The 21,131-nt window shown below is 36.4% G+C and overlaps 1 long non-coding RNA gene across 1 annotated transcript; it reads left to right on the top strand.

Moving 5' to 3' along the window:
- The first annotated feature begins 5,403 nt into the window (after positions 1–5,403).
- Positions 5,404–18,571, top strand: LOC112685365. The gene is made up of 2 exons (XR_003148789.1): positions 5,404–5,562; positions 16,785–18,571. It is a non-coding gene; the product is annotated as an uncharacterized LOC112685365 (long non-coding RNA).
- The last annotated feature ends 2,560 nt before the right edge of the window (positions 18,572–21,131 follow it).

Genomic DNA, 21,131 nt, shown 5'->3' with positions numbered 1-21,131 from the left:
AAAAATAACTTAGTAGTAGTAACTGAACGTTTTGTAAATGTCATACTGAGTTCACCCATAAATATACATACTTTCTGTTGTCAGTACTGATCATATTCAGTTTTAATAACAAAATAAATTTGTTGTTACTACAACTTCTGATTAACAGGAATGAGTTAGTTAGCGTAACCATACACATTGCTGTCCCTGAGCCAACAGGAATTCGCAGTTATTATTACTACATTTTGGTTAACTTAACAGAATATTTTTTTCAGTGTAGGATGTTCACAACGTGTTTAGTAAAAGTCCGAATAAAATTTAAAATTTCAGCATTTACTGAGTACAAACAGTAAAACCAAGCATTAACTAGTGATCGGGCATTTACGGTAACATTTGAAAATAATGGGTGGAGAATTATCGCAAAGATCGGAATGCGTTTTACGATGGCTGATTGATGAGAAACCGTTACGTTTGATCGGATCAATTTCCGAAGAGAAACTTATTTCACGTTATTTTATATCTTTTTGGAAAAATGTAATCCGAACTAAGAAAATTTAAAAGTACAGACTTTTTTGTAAAGTTAGTCTTACGGTTTTATAGAGTTTTATAAAGGTAGTGTTTGGTGCTATGTAAGTTTCATGAATATGTAACCAAAGGTGCTAGGAACGTGAAAGGGATGATTTTAAGATAATTCGATCCCGATTAAATAAATTATTCCAAAATTTTACAAAATAAAATCAATGTGTTCGCAGAATTTCATTTATTTTTATATTTTTATACATTTAAATAGTCATTTATATATACATGATTTATCTTGTTCAGTAACCAAACTATAAGGGGTTAAAAATTTAAACAGTGTTCTGTTCTATTCATTATATAAAGCGGATCAACACATATTAGGTTGTAACATTGAGTTAATAGTAGATTGCCACAATTACTATGAAATAATTAATGTGCTGTAGCAACAAATACTTAATAGTTATTACTTATTACCAAAACCATTTATTTTTCATCTGAAAATAAAAAAAATTAATTATTATTTCATAATTTCTATTCTATTCTATTTTGATATTTTCCCAGATTCTATTAACATTGTAATCCAACGAAGTATAGGAAAAATATTATTTTGGTTTTGAAAATTCAATAATTTACTGATTGAAAAAAATATTATGTAAATTTTACGTTAAAATTCGAAGTTAATAAGTTAAGTTAATAATTTATGTTGATTTACCAGAAATAAATAGGTACGTTTAACTTATTAGTTCATTAATATCCAAGCTTCCATACCAGCATGCTTATAATGAAAATGACAGATTACGGTAGTTTAATGGACTTTTGAACCAAAGTGAACTATAGTTTTTATATTATTCGAGTAAAATTTGATATATTTTTTAAAAGAAAAACATAAAAATAAGTGTTATTTAAAATAAATTATACTTCACTAACGGTTGTCTACCGCAATCTTTCCTTCGTATACATTAAGCAATACATTAGTCACCCGAAATATTATACGGATCCGTATTCTGCGTCTTTAAATCCTATAATAATAAAATAAGGACAGAGTTTTATGATAATGTTCGTATCCCTTTGATGCTCATACTGGAAATGATACAAACACACACGCACCCTCACATATATAAATATAGTTTTCATATGTCGTTAAAAATCAATTTCGGAAAATGAAACTATAAATTAAAAAATATCTTACACTGACACTAAGTGTTTTTACCCTGTATCCATTACCTCGTCTGTCTGGGTGTTTTTTTTTAACTATAGAGGGCTCAGTGCATATATCCTGTTGACATTACAGAGTATTTTTGCTGGTTATCTTGACGATTACGTTTTAAAACCATTTCATTTTGAACAAATTACCGAAAATGTGTCTTTCTATATACATAATGCATTTAATATATATATATAGATCCTGATTTTCGATATGAAATAAATATATTATATTTAGTTAAATGCTCGACGATATTTCATAGTCAAAAGTCTTATCAAACCAAAAAAGGGGAAATGAATAAGCCTGTCATATAATGATTTTTTTTCAGTTTTTATTTTCTATTTAATGTTTGAGTTCACATAAGTTACAATATTTTATTTTAAAGGTATACAAAAATGAAAATCAAAAAATCAACAAAACTGCAAAATAATTATAAATATAAATTGGCTCTACAATGTTAATAAAATAATACTAAAAAAAAAAAAAATGTCATGATAAATTTAAGGAATGAGGATTTTTTTTAAATATTTTAATAAAATATCAACGAGTTTGTGATATTTTATCAACAGGCTAAAAGCCGGATTGCATTTCCTGTACTAAAACTGCACAGAACTATTTGTGTACACCGTGAACATTTTAAATCTATATGAAATACCGAAAAATAAGTAAACGCGATGCGTGGTTACAATAGCAAACGTATAACGTAATCCTGCGACACCTATGGATATCGTGGTAATGTATACAATGGAATCGAATCGCTGAATGCGTCCGCGCGAGTTATTCGAAATCGTTATACCGGTAGTATGCGGTAAAGGTAAACGACTTGTGTATTACGAGTGCCGATAAAGTACAAGCCTCCGAACTGTTTTGTAGGTACACACGCGGAAAAGAACAGCTGATCGGAGAGGAGAAATATCGTTAACGAATACGAGGTAAATTCGATGTTTGGACGGACGGTATGTATACACAAACATTTATATTATAATGGAAACAAATAGTTTTCTCGCGGCGTGTAGGCATATTTTATCGGAAGTGCCCGCGGCGAAGGCAATAATGTAAAACGATCACGGTAAATCACCGACACCCGTGGACGCGGTGCTGTTTTGCGCGCGCGGCGAGTGTCGTCTCGTATGTTACACGAGGGGTGTGCGCGGCGGTAATAGAATTTAATAATAATATTATCCGGGTGGGGAAGGGAAAAGATTAATAAATAAACAAGAAGGAAAAAAAAATAATAATAATAACACGGACGTCGACGACGACAAGGAACCGGAACAGACTACCGGTGAGGAGCGTCGGGTGGTGCCGCAGCGGTGTAGGGTGTGAAAATTTGTACCTCGCCGCGATTCGGTAGCGGCTGTCACGTATTATGTCAAAACGAGCGTGCCTGCATACCTATACGTACATATCGGTCGTAAGCGGTGGTTTTGACGGACAATGTGTTCGGGCGTAACCCTTAGGGTCGATCGGCGGCGGCGGTGGTGGTGGTGGTGGTGGTGGTGGTTACGACGATATGACTGTCGAAGTCGTCGTTGCGCAAAAGAATGCGGTGATCCGGCGGAAGGAAAAATCGTGAATAGGAGTGAAAAAAAAAAGTAATGTACACCGGAGCGGCGGCGGAAAGAAAGGGAACGATAATACCTATTATGCAGGCATTGTGCTGTCCGGGGCCGACCCTCGTGCGAAAATAATACAAAATAAACACGCGGTGTTCGGAAACCGAGTAATGAGCTATCTGTATGATAACGGCCGCAGCCCGAAATCTCTGCCGCAGACGTGCGCAAGTATATTGCATAACGTAGGCACACCGCGAAACACTTCCGCCGCCGGACCCGGCTCAAACGTTTACTTGCACCTAGGCAAAACCTAAGTTTTGCCGACCACCTCACGTGTAAATACTACATCGAATATTGTTCTTACATAAACAGTACCGAAATAGACTTAATTCCGAGTTGGTTATATTTATTTATGTGAAGTGATAACAATTTTTTAAACTTGTACATTTATAGACAAGTGAACCACTGCCAATTTAAATAAAACAAAACAGTTTTTACAACGCATAATTTGGTATGAGTAGGTACAAGTAAATGTAGTGTTTTTTTTTTTAAATTATCCACTGTTTAAAAATGTTAAATTCCGCCCTAGTCTTGAGCCTACGCCACCTACCCCTCGAGTCGGGCCTGTCCGCCGTCTTCGTGCCGTTATTGCACTCTTGTCGACCCGCTCGAGCGCCGCAGCGTTTTCAAAACCATACAAACGAGCGCATGTCGTCCGCGACGTCCGTTCCAAAATCGTTTGCGATCCAAACGATCGGGGACGGGGTGCGGGCGATTGTTACGTGCCCGTTCTTTTCGATTCGTCCGGGTCGAAAAGGCGCTCCGAAATGACGTGCTGAGAACGAAAAAATACCGTTTTTATGTGCAATCTGTAACGCGTAGCGGCGTCCGAAGTAGATTTCAATCGCAACGCCGTCGTACAGCTCTACCAACTCGCGTGCGACTGTTGCGCCCGTGACGGACGCGAGATCGACGTACGTCCCCAGTCGGTAACAATCCGTCGTCCGTCGGGCGGAATGCTTTCGGGGGCGCGTTAACTTCGCGCACTTCCTCCTCTCCCTCGCACCGGCCACGCGTGTTTCACGTGTAAAATGCGTTCGACGGAACGACGTGTTTAATAAAAATAAAATGAACGTTCATCCCCCATACGGATCCGTTAACCCGTCCGAAAAATAGCAAAACACATTTCAACCCGATCCTAGTGGTTAAACCGAGTCTGTGGTAGAATTGAATGTAAAGTTATCCGTGTTTCGGTATCGAAAACCGTCGGACCGTTACGATAATTTGTGTAAATTATGATTAATGTTCGAACGCGTCATCGACGCCCGGCCAATTTGCGTGTTATTGTTTAAAACATCGCCGTTTGTTTAAAGATAATATATTTTAAATTAAAAACATTAACAGTTACTGTTCATCACGTCTGCTAGCAATTGTAGATGCCGGCAGTTGTCAAGTCGAATTTAAATACTTTTTTTTTTAAAAACACTTTAAATACTTTTTTTACAATTACAACGATAAATTAAACAACTGTATTACAAACATAATAGAAAATGAATTCATTAGTCGATAAAAAAATAAAGTGGTTATTACAACAAAAATTCTTAAGCCGAATCCTTAATAATATTATTAAACGGCTCAAATAATTTTGAACGCTATTGTTAAGTCAACCATTTTTAAGTTTAACGATAAACGATAAACGATAAATTAAACAATCGAAATTTAAGTCAATTAAAATGTTAACTACCCTATGTAGTTTATGTTTCACCTGATAACCTGATATAAATATAATCATAGGTAATCATCAACCCTAAGAGAGATTTTCTTTAATAATTGCATATTCATTTTAATATATCGTGTGTGTTAAAAGCAATTTTTTCAATTGCTTTTGTAGAGGGTTGTAAAATATCAGAACCATATAGCGTATAATATTATTAACATAAAATTTAAATATGTTACTAGTCCACCTTGTCCCTCCGATATTATCGTGCATGATTATCTTAACTTGCTTGTATATTACGTAGAACTCGATATACATCTTTGCGTGACGCGTGCTACAACAATATAACCATAGATACCAAAACAGATGGATTAACACAACAAGAGCAAGGGTAACAATGTTTTATTCCGTTAGTCGTTCTAGATTATTCAACGTAAAAACATTTTTTTTTTTTTCGTGGCAAATTATGCTCCTTCTATTTTGATTTAAATATAGACTTCTACTCCGATCGCGGAAGAGATGCAGGTATTGAGCTTTTGGAAGATGTATAACGCAACAATGTTATAAAGTCACGGCAACGAACCAAGGTATAATAATGTTGTTATTAAAAATATATAAGCCGTAATATAATTTTAAAATAATAAATAATTATCCGATTCGGTACATAATAATATGTGCATTGATTTGTAAAAACAACATTGTTTTCTTCTTTAACATGATACAATTCTGATTTCCAATATAAAAATGCTCACGTTTATTACACATATCCATGTAAAATACAGTTATGCACAACCAATAAACAATCAAGTTGATAAGTTACCTACTTGGTAATTTATTGTTAATTTATGCTATTAATTATTAATTATATTTGTTGTATTGTTCATTAAGTTAGTAATAAATACAAATCAATATTTATAGTCTGATATAAAATCGCTCACTGTTTTTTTTTCTTTTATCCTACATAAAATTATCCTCCGGCTTGTCCCCACTATAATCCATTAATTTCCGCTGTTAGTACTGTTAATACCCTCTTAAAAAGAGATTTAACTGTACAATATTAAAAAAATAAAACAAACAAGTTGATTTATTAATGATTCTTGTACTTGTATGTCATCAATGGCTATCTTATCGTTATTCAAACGATTACATCTTTTTTATCAACTCATATGTTTATTGTTTCGTTCAATCCGAGTACATTATACTAGGTATTTTCAAAGTTCTTGTTAAGAAATTATAGATCAAATCAACATGAAAGTTATGGTGTTGGTTTTTTTTAGCTATTATTGTAACCCGTTGAGTTTTGATAATCATTTCTGTTGATCGGAAACATACTTGTGACAAGAATGTCTTCGAAAAACCATATCATACTTACGTGGCGTTATCGAGGTTATAAGAATTATTGATTTTTCAAATCGCCTATTATTACACGGTAGGATACGACATAAATGTCGAAATACACATCGTGTATCGGTTGCACCGCGCAGCAAAAGGCATACGATCTCATGGAAAATATTTCGTCAGATGACCGCATCAAATGTACGTCTTATCGACACGAGTTTGAGCTGTTGTACGTTATGCATCTGATAATATGTGGTACGATAAAACCTGAATTGCAATAACTTTGTGATGAAAAAAAAATGTTTAAGAGTATTGTGTGTGTGTGTGTGTTTTTATTGTTATTATTACGATAATGTTATGTAATGGTAAAAGTTTAACAAGAGTTAATACAAGGTGCAATACAATATATTTTGATTGCGGTGGTTTTTTTACATCCGTTTTATTCAAAGTAGTGATGTGACCTGATGCTCGTACACATTTCACGGTTTAACGTGCCAAGGCGTGCACATAAAACACAAAAGGAGTTGAAGAACACGAAATTATTATTTTAAAAATAATAAACTCAACGGCAACAACGACGACTAGCGCGCGTAATATATACATTGCGGTACTTGATTTCAAATTGTAGCGTTATAAATAAAAGCGAGAGGGTTCGACATTTATTCTTTTTACCTCTCTCGCCACAAAGAACGGCTGCGACACTGTACGTGTGTAATAATAATAATAATAATAATAACATAATGTAACGTTTTATTGCTCTCGCGGACGGAAGAAATTTTCCACTCTTTCAATGGATGTAATCAGTGTACCACTTTATGCGTTTTTCGGGGCGTAATTTTTATTTCAGAAAACCCGTTTACCACCGCTACGTGCAGTTGTAGACCGGCTACGTGTGTGTATAATAATGCGATGTACGTTCTAGCCTTTAATTGTGAAATCGTATAATAATTATGTTTTCTTCGCCACCTTGTAATTTGACCCTCCCGGCGACGGCGGCGTGGACCTCTTATGAAAACACGCGCACAATGACGATATGAAGTGCCCGATGTAATAATCTCCGCGCGAAAGGGATTCACCGGAGCATCACAATGCGACCGTTTCTAATAAAAAACTCGAGAGAAAAAATGATCATTCGTTTATACATAATGCACACTCGATCGATAAATTATACGACGACGGTCAACGGCAACAACAACTACATAATATAATATCGCGTCGTAAATATTTCGCGCCCAGGTGAACGTACACGGACCGCGCGGATTAGACGACGTCGTTTCGTTTTTCCATCACGGTGATTTCATTCAAGCATAATACTCGCCCGGGTGGACGTGTTTACGAATCGAGTGTTTGGCAACTCGACACCGAGTCCGCAAACATTTGCGCGCGCATTGTTCGGGTTCCGTCTTCATTAAAATACGCGTCCATACGTATATAATGATAATAAACGAACAAATATAAAAATAACTTATTGGTTAACGGTCGAGCTGGCCCGAGATTTTCCCACCCTACCGTCGGACACCGCCACCCCACTTCTGCGAGCCGCACGGCCCGCGGACCCGGTCAGGAAATTTATGCAAATCATAATTTACTGCGAAATTGACCTCCAACCCCCTTCGCCGGCGCGTACGCGGCCGCTCACCGTGTTCGTACAGCAATGTACATAGGTTGTGCGCCGTACTTGACCGCAATTATTATTATCATTATAATATACGAAACCAGTTTTCCTCGTTCGTCCGCAGAAAAGCCCGTGCGTAACATATTGTGATATTTATGTGTGTACACGCATATTTTACGTCACGTTCGACCGAACGAGTTTTCTGGGCGCGATTGAGAAATCGTATTTTTATCCACTGTTAAACAGGGTCTCGCGCAACGAAAACCCGACGCCGACCGGTCGCCACTTTGTGCTAACATAATATTATTGTATTTTCCCGTGACGCGACGTGCAATCGACTCCTGCACGGTTTAATCGGTTCGTCAACTTTTGACGGTAATACGTCAGCAGCATCGCGTAGCAGCTGTCCCGACTTGTACGCGTGTCTACGTCTGTCTGGACGTATTAATTTTGAGCAGGGGTTATTTTTCTTGTGGTTTTATATTTATAGAAATATTTGCGATGTTAACTGTTTATTTAGTCAAACAAATTTCATTGTTTTGTGATATTTTTATGAAATTTGTGCTTTTCGTAGCCACTTGAAATCTTTGATTTACCAAAACTTTAGACGTCTTTTTGTTGAGAAAGTTAGAACATTTAAACGTTCAACCTATCCTATTCAGATATTAGGTTCTTTTTTTTATATCAATCACCTTCAAAAATTTAACCTGATTCGCTTCACTTCTTCCGCCACACCAAATCGTCTGTCGATGTCAATGCTACATTGGTTTTTAGTTTTAAAGACTAATACAGCAATACCATTCATCCATCTTTATATTTTACCCTACCATGGTTCCTCACCTGTCTTAGGAATCTTGCCCTCAGATATAAAATCCTTAATTTTTGTCTAAGTACTAAAATTATTACTTGTCCTTAAATAAATTAATATTTAGTTACATTTGCTTCGTTTTCATCTCGATTGCTTGATAAGATTTAAATTTGATTGCCTATATTTGTACTGGATTTGGATGTTCAATCTTTTCTTAAAAAAATCACGTCACTTTTTGACGGATTCCGTGATATTTGCGATTTCTTCAATGCCAGATTTTTTATTTATACGGTTCGGTAAATAAACTCGTTTATTTTGCATTTTTCATTATTATTTTATACTAATTTTGTCTTGTAAAAAGATACTTGCATTCCGCGGATTTAATTGCTTATATACCTGTATCAGAAAAAACTATATAGTTCTCTGAGGTATTTCCATAAATATTTAATATTCTTCGTTAACTGCCAAATATATAGAGTAAAGTGGGTAAATGCAAAGAAATTTCTTTAACTTCTCCATCTGATACATCGTATTAAAAAAAAAAAAAATAACAAGATGATAAAATAAATTTAGTTTCTATAAAATATGCTATAAAATACTCAACTAAGAATTAATACCGTTTTAAACCCAAATTGAAAAATATCTAGATTAAAATAGTAATTTTAATTAAATAGCAATCAACAAGTAAACATTTTATAAAAAAATAGACGATGAAAAACTCAACGGTGGAAAAATTTAATTTATTTATTATAGTACGAGTATATAATACAGCACATACTATAAACTTGCGATAAACTTCCAAGTTTTATTCGATAACACACGTTTTACTTTTAAGTAGATTCGCGAGAAGGCTGATGATAAATTTGAATGTCACGAGTGGTTAATATATTTAAGCGCATAATGTATGTAAATTGACGATTTGCTACGTCAAGTGGCGCATGACATAATGTTATACAATTCAATTATTTATTGACATAAAATCATATCAAAGACGAATATTCGAAAGCCGTTAGCTGTAATTACATTCCGTCCGAATGTATAAAGAGATTAGGGCGTTTCGCTCACTCTCTCACACACACACACACACACTCGTACGCTCATATGTACGTATTGTTGTAGAAACGCGGAATTACGTATTATAATTTTATACTGTTTCTTCGGCATACTGTTTGTTTGTCGTATACTGTTTGAGCGCGCCATAAATAAGATATTTTCATTGCAACGCGATTTTAACCTCACGTGCGATCGGTATTGGATTTTTTGTGGGCATGTGACTGTTGTCAGTTCCAGCAATATAATCGCGATCGTGTTTGTATTCGTATGAATCGTCTTGAAGGGACGTTTCACGTCAATTTGCCGTACCATTTGCGTCATTCAAATCCGATACGCGCAAAAGGACGGTACTGCGATGTAACTGCATGAAGCATGTTCGGCGTCTTTTTATTTATCATATCGATCCCAACGCCACTCATAGACCGGTGTCGCGAAAACAATGTCAATCGCGATGGAATCACGTTCCTTAGCACCGAGTAAATCGCAACAGCCATTTACACCTATATCGTATTACCATATTGATTACCTATATCCATATCTCGTGCGTAAGAGTGTAAATCAATGTTTACCGTAATTCGGCAATACAAAAGCGTCAACAAATATTTGTTCGCGAATACGTGCACACAATGTAAATAACGTGTATTTAACTTCGTTCTTCCGACACCGAATACGATATTTGTTCTGCCCGGGTGAAGCGCCGCCACGCGCATGTTACATATATTTATCAGCCGCCTCAACCCTTTGGATATTTTGTTCACGAAGTAAACACATGTTTGTCTGTGTGTGCCGTGTATGCGACTCGGTGCGGTTTTTGATTAAATCGACCGTGAGCGATGAACAATGAACACGTGCCCGTTTTAAATAAGCAAAAATTAATGAAGATTTTCGGAAAACGCGCGCGTTGTTGCCCCGCCGCCTCGTGCGAACAAGCAACATCGTTCGCCGTCCGTGCGTGTTTACACGACTTGTACAGGTGTGCGTTGCAATAGTTATGACGAAATATTTCTCTCGTCTCGCTTCGAGTGCCGAGTGGTACTCTGAGAAAACGCATACCGCGTACACAATATTAGGTATTACGGTGGCACCGAACCCTGTATTCGGGGCAGATAATCTAATTGTGCTTCAGCGGCAGATGCGTCGGCACATCGAGTCATCATCGGTTGCTGTGCGAATCGTAAACACGGTTGGTAATCAACTCGTTGGTACACACTGCCCCCGAGACTAAATCCCACCCGTCTTATTTGTTTGATATCATTGTTCGTGCCGTGCAAATGTTATTATTATTGGGCTCCAAGTCCGATCGTCAGTTAGCCTCTAGATTTTATGATCACGTGCCCTATCTGAATTGTTTGGTTTCGGCGCCACCGGAATACAACAATACCCTGTACACTCTACCATCGCTAATATCGTAATTTACACGCACGAAGTATACTCAACAGCGTCTTCAACCGTTCCGAGACGAAATACGTCTTGCTGATCCGTCCGGCTCTCCGAACAACAGCCGTAGAACAAGATATTATCTTCCACTTTCACTGGTTTTCTCGGTCCCGGCTGGTCCGGTCTTATCGTACGAAAAGATCCGACTCCGTATTTTTACGAAAAATGTCGGTCCGTTTCTGGTTTAAACTGTAATCACTCCAGTTCGATCAGGTTTCTAGAATATTATCAGAACGGTAATCGGTATAATCAGGAACTTCACAGTCCGCAATTTGTTTTAGTTCAAATCGTTGGTCCGTTCAATCAAATAATATTTGATTTTCGGTCTGGTCCGGTAGAAAGAAAACAAATGTCCTGTCGTAAACTATTACGGTCCGAAATGTCAGGTCGCGGTCAACTCTAACAAATAAGTTTAAATTTTCAGCAAGGTTTTGTCAAAAACAAAAAAAATTTAGCAATCGGTTCGGTCCAACTCCGGTCTTCTGTTACCATTTTCATTCCGGTCCGGTCCTTAAAATTACGGACCGTGCAGAGTACCGACGTACCACTACGGTCCCGTGGCTATCAATAGTCCCTCCCTGTAATGGATATACCTTATTATTATCGCGGCAAGGACCTATTTTTCACCGGGGAAAAAAAAAACAACCGAACAACGTCGTCGTCTTCGTGACGTACTACGCTGCACTCGTGGGATTCCCGAATGAACGCGTCGGCTTCCGCTCCGGCTGCGGTGACAGAGGGACGCATAAAAAATTTAACGTAGAATATTTTTCAAAAGTACGCGTACCCGTCTCCGTCGATTTGTTTCGTTCGCTTTTTACGTCCCTGCGTATCAATAAATGAACGAACAAAAGGAAACCCAACCGATCGCATTAGACCGATGTTTAAATATATATGTATGTGTATGGATACGCGGCGTGCATCAGTCGTAACGATAATTGGAAGTCTCCAAGACAGTAGCGCACGGTCCCTCGGGTGTCTCGCTAAACTGATGACTCGCAGTTAACCTACTAAAAGCCGGCCCCGGTACAAATTGTCTTCGAACGCCGCGAACACGTGCAGCCGTTTTCGTATTTATTCATTATTATTATTATTATTATTATCATTATTTTTTTTTTTCGTTTTGTTTTTATTTATGCTAATGCGCCGTGACTCACCTGAACAAGGGTCGGCGCCCAACAGTGAGTTTTTGAGTACACTATTACGTTCGCGCGCGCCATATGGTACGTGACACCGCGATAGAACACACATTAAGCGCCGTATGAATAATTATTTTTATGTTATTATATCGTTCTGCGCGCACGAATAATACGTATATTGTGTGCGCGGACGTATGATGTGATATCGCCACTAATGGGTTACCGCGCGCTCGTTCACCTGGCAAGGGCAACGGCTTAAGTGCCGCTAATAATACGACTGTATATACTTATATACACCGGGTGGTGGTGTTGTCACACTCTGCAGCGTCGGGGTTAATTTGACATCGACTGAAATCCGATTTATTACGTTCGAACACGATTTCGTTTCGCGATAGACGATCGGACAAGTGATTTCGTTTCGAGGGGGTGGGCGACGGATATCGAGTCTCGAGGGTCAAATGGACGGTTTGTATACCTGCCCGAAAACCGTAATCTCGCTATTATAACGATATAATACGCCGTTACCTGCTAAACGCCAAAACCCGGAATTAATGAAATGTCGAACTGTTTTGTGTACGCCCCCGACCAAATGTCAAACGTGAAATAAAAAGACCGTAGCACACCTGTGACGCACCTGGATAAAACATGAACGACATAATTAATAAGTGCAATACATATTCGAAATTTTAACAGTTCCGTAATATGCACTACAATAGTATAGGATATACGAGTACTGGAAAATCGTTATTATGCTTCACTAGTTCGCAAGTGCGACTGGAAGCGATTTATAATTTAATGTACGCAAGCATTGTGTAAGATTTTATTCAATTGAATATTTTTTTTAACTGCTATTATTCAGTCGGCAAACGATACATCCAAATTTTGTTCATATCAACGAGGAATCAGCGGTAAAATTTTACTTCGTATCCGAGTTAATAGTGCATTTATCTGTACAAAGGCCATAACCGCCTTTACGACGTACGCAGGGTTAAGTCAGATACACGTGCGTGTTGTATGCTTTCGCACAATGATGATATAGAAAATGTTCGAGGGATAAAAATATTGCATATGAGTGTAATGGAAATAAATGTGTCCGTGTTCGTTTACCGAACAATATTGTGCGATACGAACAACGGTCAAGACGGTTGTTGTTTCGTTTTCCGGTAAAGCGTTGTGCACCGTGAACGACCATCATTTGTTACATTTTTCTTCTATTGACGATCACCATTCACGGACATATTTTATACGTACGCACACGGTGTGTGAAACGTCAAGCCCCCGAAAATGCACTCGGTGGCAAACTATAATATATTACTTTTGACGCAACGAAGTTCCGAATGGTCGCGCGTATTCTTACCCGTCCCCGCCCTTCTTTTTCCGGAAAACGAAGACGGAATTCGGATTTTTGGACGGAAAAGTTGCATCGTTAGCGTTTCTATTATTCTTAAGTGTGGTAATTGATCATTGTCATTGCGAAACGATCCGATCACATCGCGTCCGAGACAAGTAGGGACTGAATCTGTGCTCACGTGCAGCGTACAAAACACTCAGTTCAAAGAGTTCAAAACAAACGGTTCTGTTAAAAAAATGATAAAAATAAGAGATAACGTTAGATAATTAAATAATTTATATCAAAATACGTAAAAACCATAATGAAAATAGAGGATTATTTTTATATTATTACTTTTTTTCCCCCACCCGCACTCATTCCCTTTCGAATAGCTTGTGTCTCAATTAACCTAAAAAATAATTAAAACATTTATAATACGGTATACACGATGACTTTATTATATCCGCATGCGTAAAACTTGAAACTTGAAACGTTGTCTGTGTAAATATGAATATTATTAAAAACCACTTGGGGCGAGATGCGAATGCGGCCCGCGTATATTAGTCAATCCTTCCGGAGGAATTTCTTTTTTTAATTTTCTTTTTTTTTTTTTTTAATTACACGATCTCCCGGCCGAACGATTCGCCCGAGAAAATACCCTTCGGAAAAACATTCACGCCGATTACGGACTAGTCACGTTTCCCGGGCTCGCGTGTTCATAATAATTATTATTATCGCGCGGGTTTTTACGACGTATGGTGGCTTCGGTGGTGGTGGTCATCACGTACGTGGGCGAAACCTACCCCCGAGGGCTCCCGCAGAATCGTCCAACAATCCGCTTGACCGGTCCGACAATCGCATTATTATAATAAATATACTTTATACGACCATATTACGTTATTGCATGCGTATTTATATATATATATGTGTGTAATATACGTCCTGAGGCAGTTTTCGAGTATTCGGCACAATCACGAGCACGTCACGTCCACCCCGTCCGCGTACGCACACCCCTCCTTGGGCCGAAATATTATTATTCCATGTCCAGCGGTGGTCATTATAATATTATAATACGTTATTGCTATTATTACTGCGATCGACAAAACTCGCCCCGAAAAACTGTCATACGCACGTTTTACCCACTCGCACGCGGCGAGTCTCTTATAGTAATTGTATGTGTTGTTGTGCGCGGAGAAAATATAATAAGCTTTCTCGTCGGTTTTTCTTGACCGCGAACCACACAACACAGTACATAATATTAGTGGGAGTGCATTATTATATATAATTATGAACTCGATGGTGCCATGTGGTATAACGCGATAAACGTGTGTAGTACGCAGCAGTTACTTCGTGCACCCTCCCCTAAGCCGAACCGATTGTGTGAAATAATAATTTCCACCACGCGAAAACGAATCTTTCGACGACACTTTACTTGAAATTCAGAGTGAAATACAGTTTACTCCCGATTATCCGTGGAATAGGGTGGCAGGACATCCACGGATAAATGAATTCCGCGGATAATCCGTAAAATTAAATTTTATAATAAAAACTAAATTGGAAATTGAAATTGAAAATTATTATTACATATGTATTATTAAAAAAGATATACATGTATGTACAATGAATGTACTCGTATGTACATGTATAATAAAAAATTAATAAAAATTATAAATTATTTATGTGCAAAAAAAATCAGTCACAAGTTATTGTTTATTTGTTTGAAAACTCTTCTTTTTAACTTGTGATTGAAGTTTTTTTAATAACATTTTGTCACACAGAGTTGTATTGTCTTGTTCTTCTAGATATTTAATGATCCCGTCTATATGTTTAGAGCTGCTTCGTGGCTCACTTGTTTTACTTCATTTACTTCATCGTTTTCTTCTTTTTCACCTTCACTTTCCGAAACTGTACCTAATGCTCCACTTACTATTTGTTCAACACTAAGACGCTCAAATCCTGGATCATTAGCATCACAATTTATCCATTCATTAATGTTTTCTTCGTTAACATTCTCTCCTCCAGTAAGAGATTTAGAAAAATTAGCCAATATACAATACATATATATATTTTTGTATACATATAGGTATGTAGACAATTCCGTAGAAGACAGCAGATAATCCGCTCGCGGATAATCGAGAGTAAACTGTATATACATAACTTCGGAGCTCAGCAGCACAATGAAGCATAGAAACAGGAGAAAAAGGAATATTTATATGAAGGAATGTGCTTTGTTTTACCACTAAGCAATTTACTTAGTTTTATAAAATATATGTCTTTGATATTACTTTCTTAACTTGAGATACATTAAGTATATCTAATGAACATTGTAACCATTGACTATTTCGAATTAACTTCCACGAGTTGTCTTCTGGACTAGACTGCTACATTTGATTAATCCAACTTGAGTTTTCCCAACATAAATTTATCGGAACCCAACTCGTGTACTCGATAAAATCATGCCGTTTTTGAAAATTTGGCGTTCAACTCGATATTAACCATCAATATTCCATAAGCGCTTATGTTATTAATCGTTTTGGCCGCATTGTATACGGATGTAGTCACTTTACACCAAAATTGACCCAAAATATATACATGTGTAATTTGATATGTCCCTAAAATAAAGACATGTAATTTGAACCACAACTAAAATCTATTATTTTTTCGATAGTATCTCGATAGTACAAACGTACAATTATTAATATATATATCGAAATATAAGAAGCTAATAACAAAGAATTTTAGGTTTTAAATTCTAAGTCATTATTTAATTTACTTACACTGAAGTCTATACTGAACTTCAGTGTTGACCTCATAGCTACCTTATAAGAATAGTCAATAATTTATGAGATAAAAGTATTATAATTTCATTATTTTAGGCAAAAAATATCATTTTAAAACACATAACGTTTTGAAATTATTTTTATACTATATAGATTTCAAAAAATAATGTCTATAATCCTAATATAACTTTAGTTTAGTTTTTATTTATAAAATAGCTGAACTTATTATTAAGAATATAAAAAAAGCCAATTAAAAAAATTAAACGTAAAATTAATAAAAATAATTGTATGTTGCATTTGATTTTTCAGATCTTTTTGATAGCATTTTGTGGTTTACGGTTATATGAAGATGGAATAATCTGGATATAATCATTTTTAATTGAAATAAAATAAACTTTGGTACATATTTAATACCATTAAACGGGAAGACTGAACGGTTAGCTGAACTAAGTATTCGATCAAAATAATAAACTGATGTACACTACCTATAAAACATTTTTATGTATTTATATTTAATATAAATATAGCGCGAATATGACCAATAATTGGACGTCAAACATCAAAATATTACCAAATAAGGCGAAAAATCCAGAAAGATTATTATTGTTATTCGAGTCTAGTTTTCTACGTCGACGAGGACACCGAAGAATAATCGAATATTATAATATCGAATAATCGATAGTCGAAAAATAGATACTTATTTTGGTGAAAATTACAAATTATACTTTTGACTACTCACAGTGGTGAAAATTACACATCTTTAATTTGGTGCAAATCACAAACTCCCTTGTGTACATGTAGTGTTATCATTTTTATAGTTTTTGTACATTTTCAATAGTTACGATGGTACGAAAATCAGTACGAATGTCTCTGTTCGATCGGTCGGACGGTAGAGAGGATAAAATGCTAAAAAAAAAAAATATAGTTTATCGCCACGCACGCGAAGTCCGTAATGTATACGAGTATATTACAGCGAATATAAATAATATGTAAATATCCAACGATAAGGACCGCATATAGCAATGTTTAACGTGCGTTCAGCGAAACGCGTCCGCAGGAATCGAACAAGTATAAGAACATTATTATCTATCTCGTTTCCCCCCCCCCCCACATCCACCGCCCCTAACGTAATGTTATGCAGCACGCTGCACGAAATGTACGGTAAAATATACAATACGCGCACGAATAATGCCACGTACCGTTGTGTTCTGCGGGAGCGACGAAACGATATTTACGATACAGTTCTGACTGGGCCTAATGAAATAAATTCAACGGCATGGAGGAAAAGAAACCTGAATTTAAATCAAAACAATATCACACGGAGACAATACGAAAATATTATATCGGACGTTCAGGCCGAACATCATCACCCCATTCCGAACGGTCCTATTGTCGGCGAACTGGTTTTCCCGCCTCTGGCCCCAAATTGACTCGTATCGGGGACATACGCGTATCCTGGGTACGGGGCAGCCCTGCGATCGCACCAACCCGTAATAATGTAATTACTGTGCGACCCACCGCGCGTCAATGTTAAACGAACGAAAACAAAATAACGATAAACAAGTCGAAAGAGAGGGACACCGGTGACAGACAGAGAAATTATACTACAATCGACTTCGGATCCATTCGGCCGTGTAATGTATTTCATTCGTGGACTTTATTTTTTTCGATTTTCACAACCGCTGGCGTGCGATTCGCGGCCTAAACGTCTGCATTTCACTGCGTGCGCATGTTCGCGCGTTCGAATCAACCGAATGCTCAAATCACGGACGCGAGCGATTTGATTGCGAACCGCGGACTGAAGAATGAATTCGACCGGAAACACACGTTTTTAAAAACACGATATTCTCTCTTTTAAAACGAATATTGCATTGAAACTACTCAGATTTGATGAAGCGTACGTACTCATCAATCATGTCGTGGTTCTTTTACAAATCGAACAATATTCCGTAAAATACGATTGTGTAAACGCCGGGGGAGTATAAAATGTTTTCAAAACGACAACAATTTGTAGTGCGTTGTGCCAGAAATTATATTCAAAAAAAATGTATAAATCATAATTTTATGATTAAAATACAAAATATTTCAACTTTCTATTCAAGTGTTATACTTATTTGTAGATTGATTTTAACTGACTTTTTTTCTATAGAATTGTTGAATTATTTTCAATCAAAATTAACATTACAATAACGACGTTTTATTTGAAGTATACAATTTGTATAGTTTCCATTTTTACCATATTTCGTTATATTTGTGTTGTAGTCATTTAATTTTTTTTTCGTATGATTATTGTTTTACCAGAAAAACAAATGCGAATGTACTTTATACATTTTAAACGTTAATTTTGAGAATTTCAATAATACAATAATACATTGTAACGCTTTATAATTTTAAAAATTATTAAATATAATTTATTCATTTATTGAAAAAAAAAACAAAAATAAGAATAAAAGAATAACTAATAAAATATAACTGTTGAATCTTATATTGATTAAACAATGAAATGTTTTTAAATATAATAATATATCGCACGTAGTAAGTGGTGTTGAAAATCAAAATATATTTCGTTATAACTGAGTATTACGTTTTTTTGTTATCGAACTTGTATCACGTGAAACGCAATCGACACATGACTATTTTTGTGTCACATAATATTATAAGATATGTATTTTATGTACGATCGTTCGTCCTGAGAATTCGATTTCACTCTTATTGCTTAATATTATTATTATGACTATTATTTTTTTTCCGATCATTTACTAAAATATCACCACAAAAGAGTCGTTCGTCGAAAAAAAATAAAATAAAAATCTACAGCTGTGCTAAAATAAAATTCGTCGTAAATAAACGCGAACAAATATGTTTCTACGTTGGATATCGTAATTTTCATTTACGCATTTGCCATAAATGTGCTGGAAATAAAAAACGGAAAAAAAACGTGTGCTGTTTGTGTGTTTACCTTTTTGCCGCCTCATCGAGAGGGACAAAACCGATTATTATTGGTGGTGTAATGACTTTCCAACGATAAATTACGCACAACAAAAAAAAACTATCGTGACACTGATGTTAGCCCAAAAGGGGTAAAGTTACCATTTCCTCCCTTGTCCTTTTATTAGCACCAGTCAATCAGGTGTGCTCGGTCCCACCATAAATTTACTCGTTACAAAAATGTATACGAGTAGGAAAAAAAAAAATGAAAAAAAAAAAACAATATGCGCGCGTTTTATAACCAGACAAAAAAAAAGCTGGGGTTATTTTGAGGGTTACAATCGATCGATAAACATCAACGACGATGATTGACACCGATGATCGCCCCGAGGGACCACATAACACAATGACGATTGCAAAAAAAAAAATTGTCATAGATTTGTTTACACAAAAGTTTTGGTTGGGCACTACTGTAAAAAAATGTGATTTTAACGCCAAAATCGTGAGAAAATGAATTTCATAAACTATATAATAATAAATTAGAGGATTTCGTTTTTTTTTTTGTCCGTTATATTTCTATTTAAAATAAACGATACAACTGAATGTGAAATTTCAAAAAGGTCTTTCTAAAGAAGATAAAATACAACTTTGAATCATAAAAATATCGATTTTGGTCTTGCAAATTATTCAAGTGTAATCTAATAAAATAATAAAAAATATTTATTTTCATATATTGACATAAGTTTATCATTGTTGAAAAAAAAAAAAAAATATACATATACATTATTAATTCACTCCATATCACTCGTTGTTCGTCACGCTTTTTAATATTCAAACTGAAACCTTTGGTGCAATAACTTTATGTGCATAATAAGTGGAACGAAAACATAAATAATTATTGTGTACAATTTATGTGAAAACTGTATTGCAATTAAAATGACTAATCGTAAATATACTGTACGGCATTTTACTACGTGCTGTTTGTGATTTGTACTTGTTTTAACCGTACCTCCGTGTACATTGGAGGTATAGAGGTTTTCATATTCGATCGGATTGAATTCACCCACCGAACGGTATCTCCGTCGACGAACGTTCGCGAACAAATTGGTTTTCGAAAATCAACGCGAAATATTTGCGTCCGACGATCGCGCGATAATGCGAATACGTTGCGTTGAACAAACACGAATTGTATTAATCACGCGCAGTTCGGATTTCGATTAGTCTCGAACGTCTGAACGCGGTCCAGCGTTGTTTGCGCGAATTATTCCTGTTTGCGTTGCGCACACGCACGCGTACGGCATTATAAACCGTCCGGACGTACCCGTTCCGTCCCGTGGCGTCGGTCGGGCTAATACATATTATGTTTATGTAAATACGATTACAATAATACACGGTGTCGCGTACAGTTGTTTAGGTAATTCGATCGCGACAGACAACGGTGGTGGCACGTGTTAATGGTATTCTACGATGGAATGGGGTTCGGGGTGGCTGAAGGGGATGGGGGTAGAAGAGAAAATTTCAACGAAATCCGTGCGGCGGCGGCGGTGGTCTCGTAATCCGAAATATCGTTTTCGCTACGGCGCGCGCGTGTACGCGCGTTCGGATAATACGACGGCGCCGCGCGCACGCGTCCGTATCGCTGTCGGAGTCGCGAATCCCTGTCACGGTAACCGAATCGAGAAATTAAATCCCGCGAATCAATATGCACGTTCTGCGACCGGGACGCCG

This window comes from Sipha flava, unplaced genomic scaffold, assembly GCF_003268045.1.
Source record: "Sipha flava isolate LNK unplaced genomic scaffold, YSA_version1 274_pilon_pilon, whole genome shotgun sequence".
Classification (NCBI taxonomy): domain Eukaryota; kingdom Metazoa; phylum Arthropoda; class Insecta; order Hemiptera; family Aphididae; genus Sipha; species Sipha flava.
Note: the sequence above shows the minus strand (reverse complement) of the source record. Positions and strands in the feature narration are given on the sequence as shown.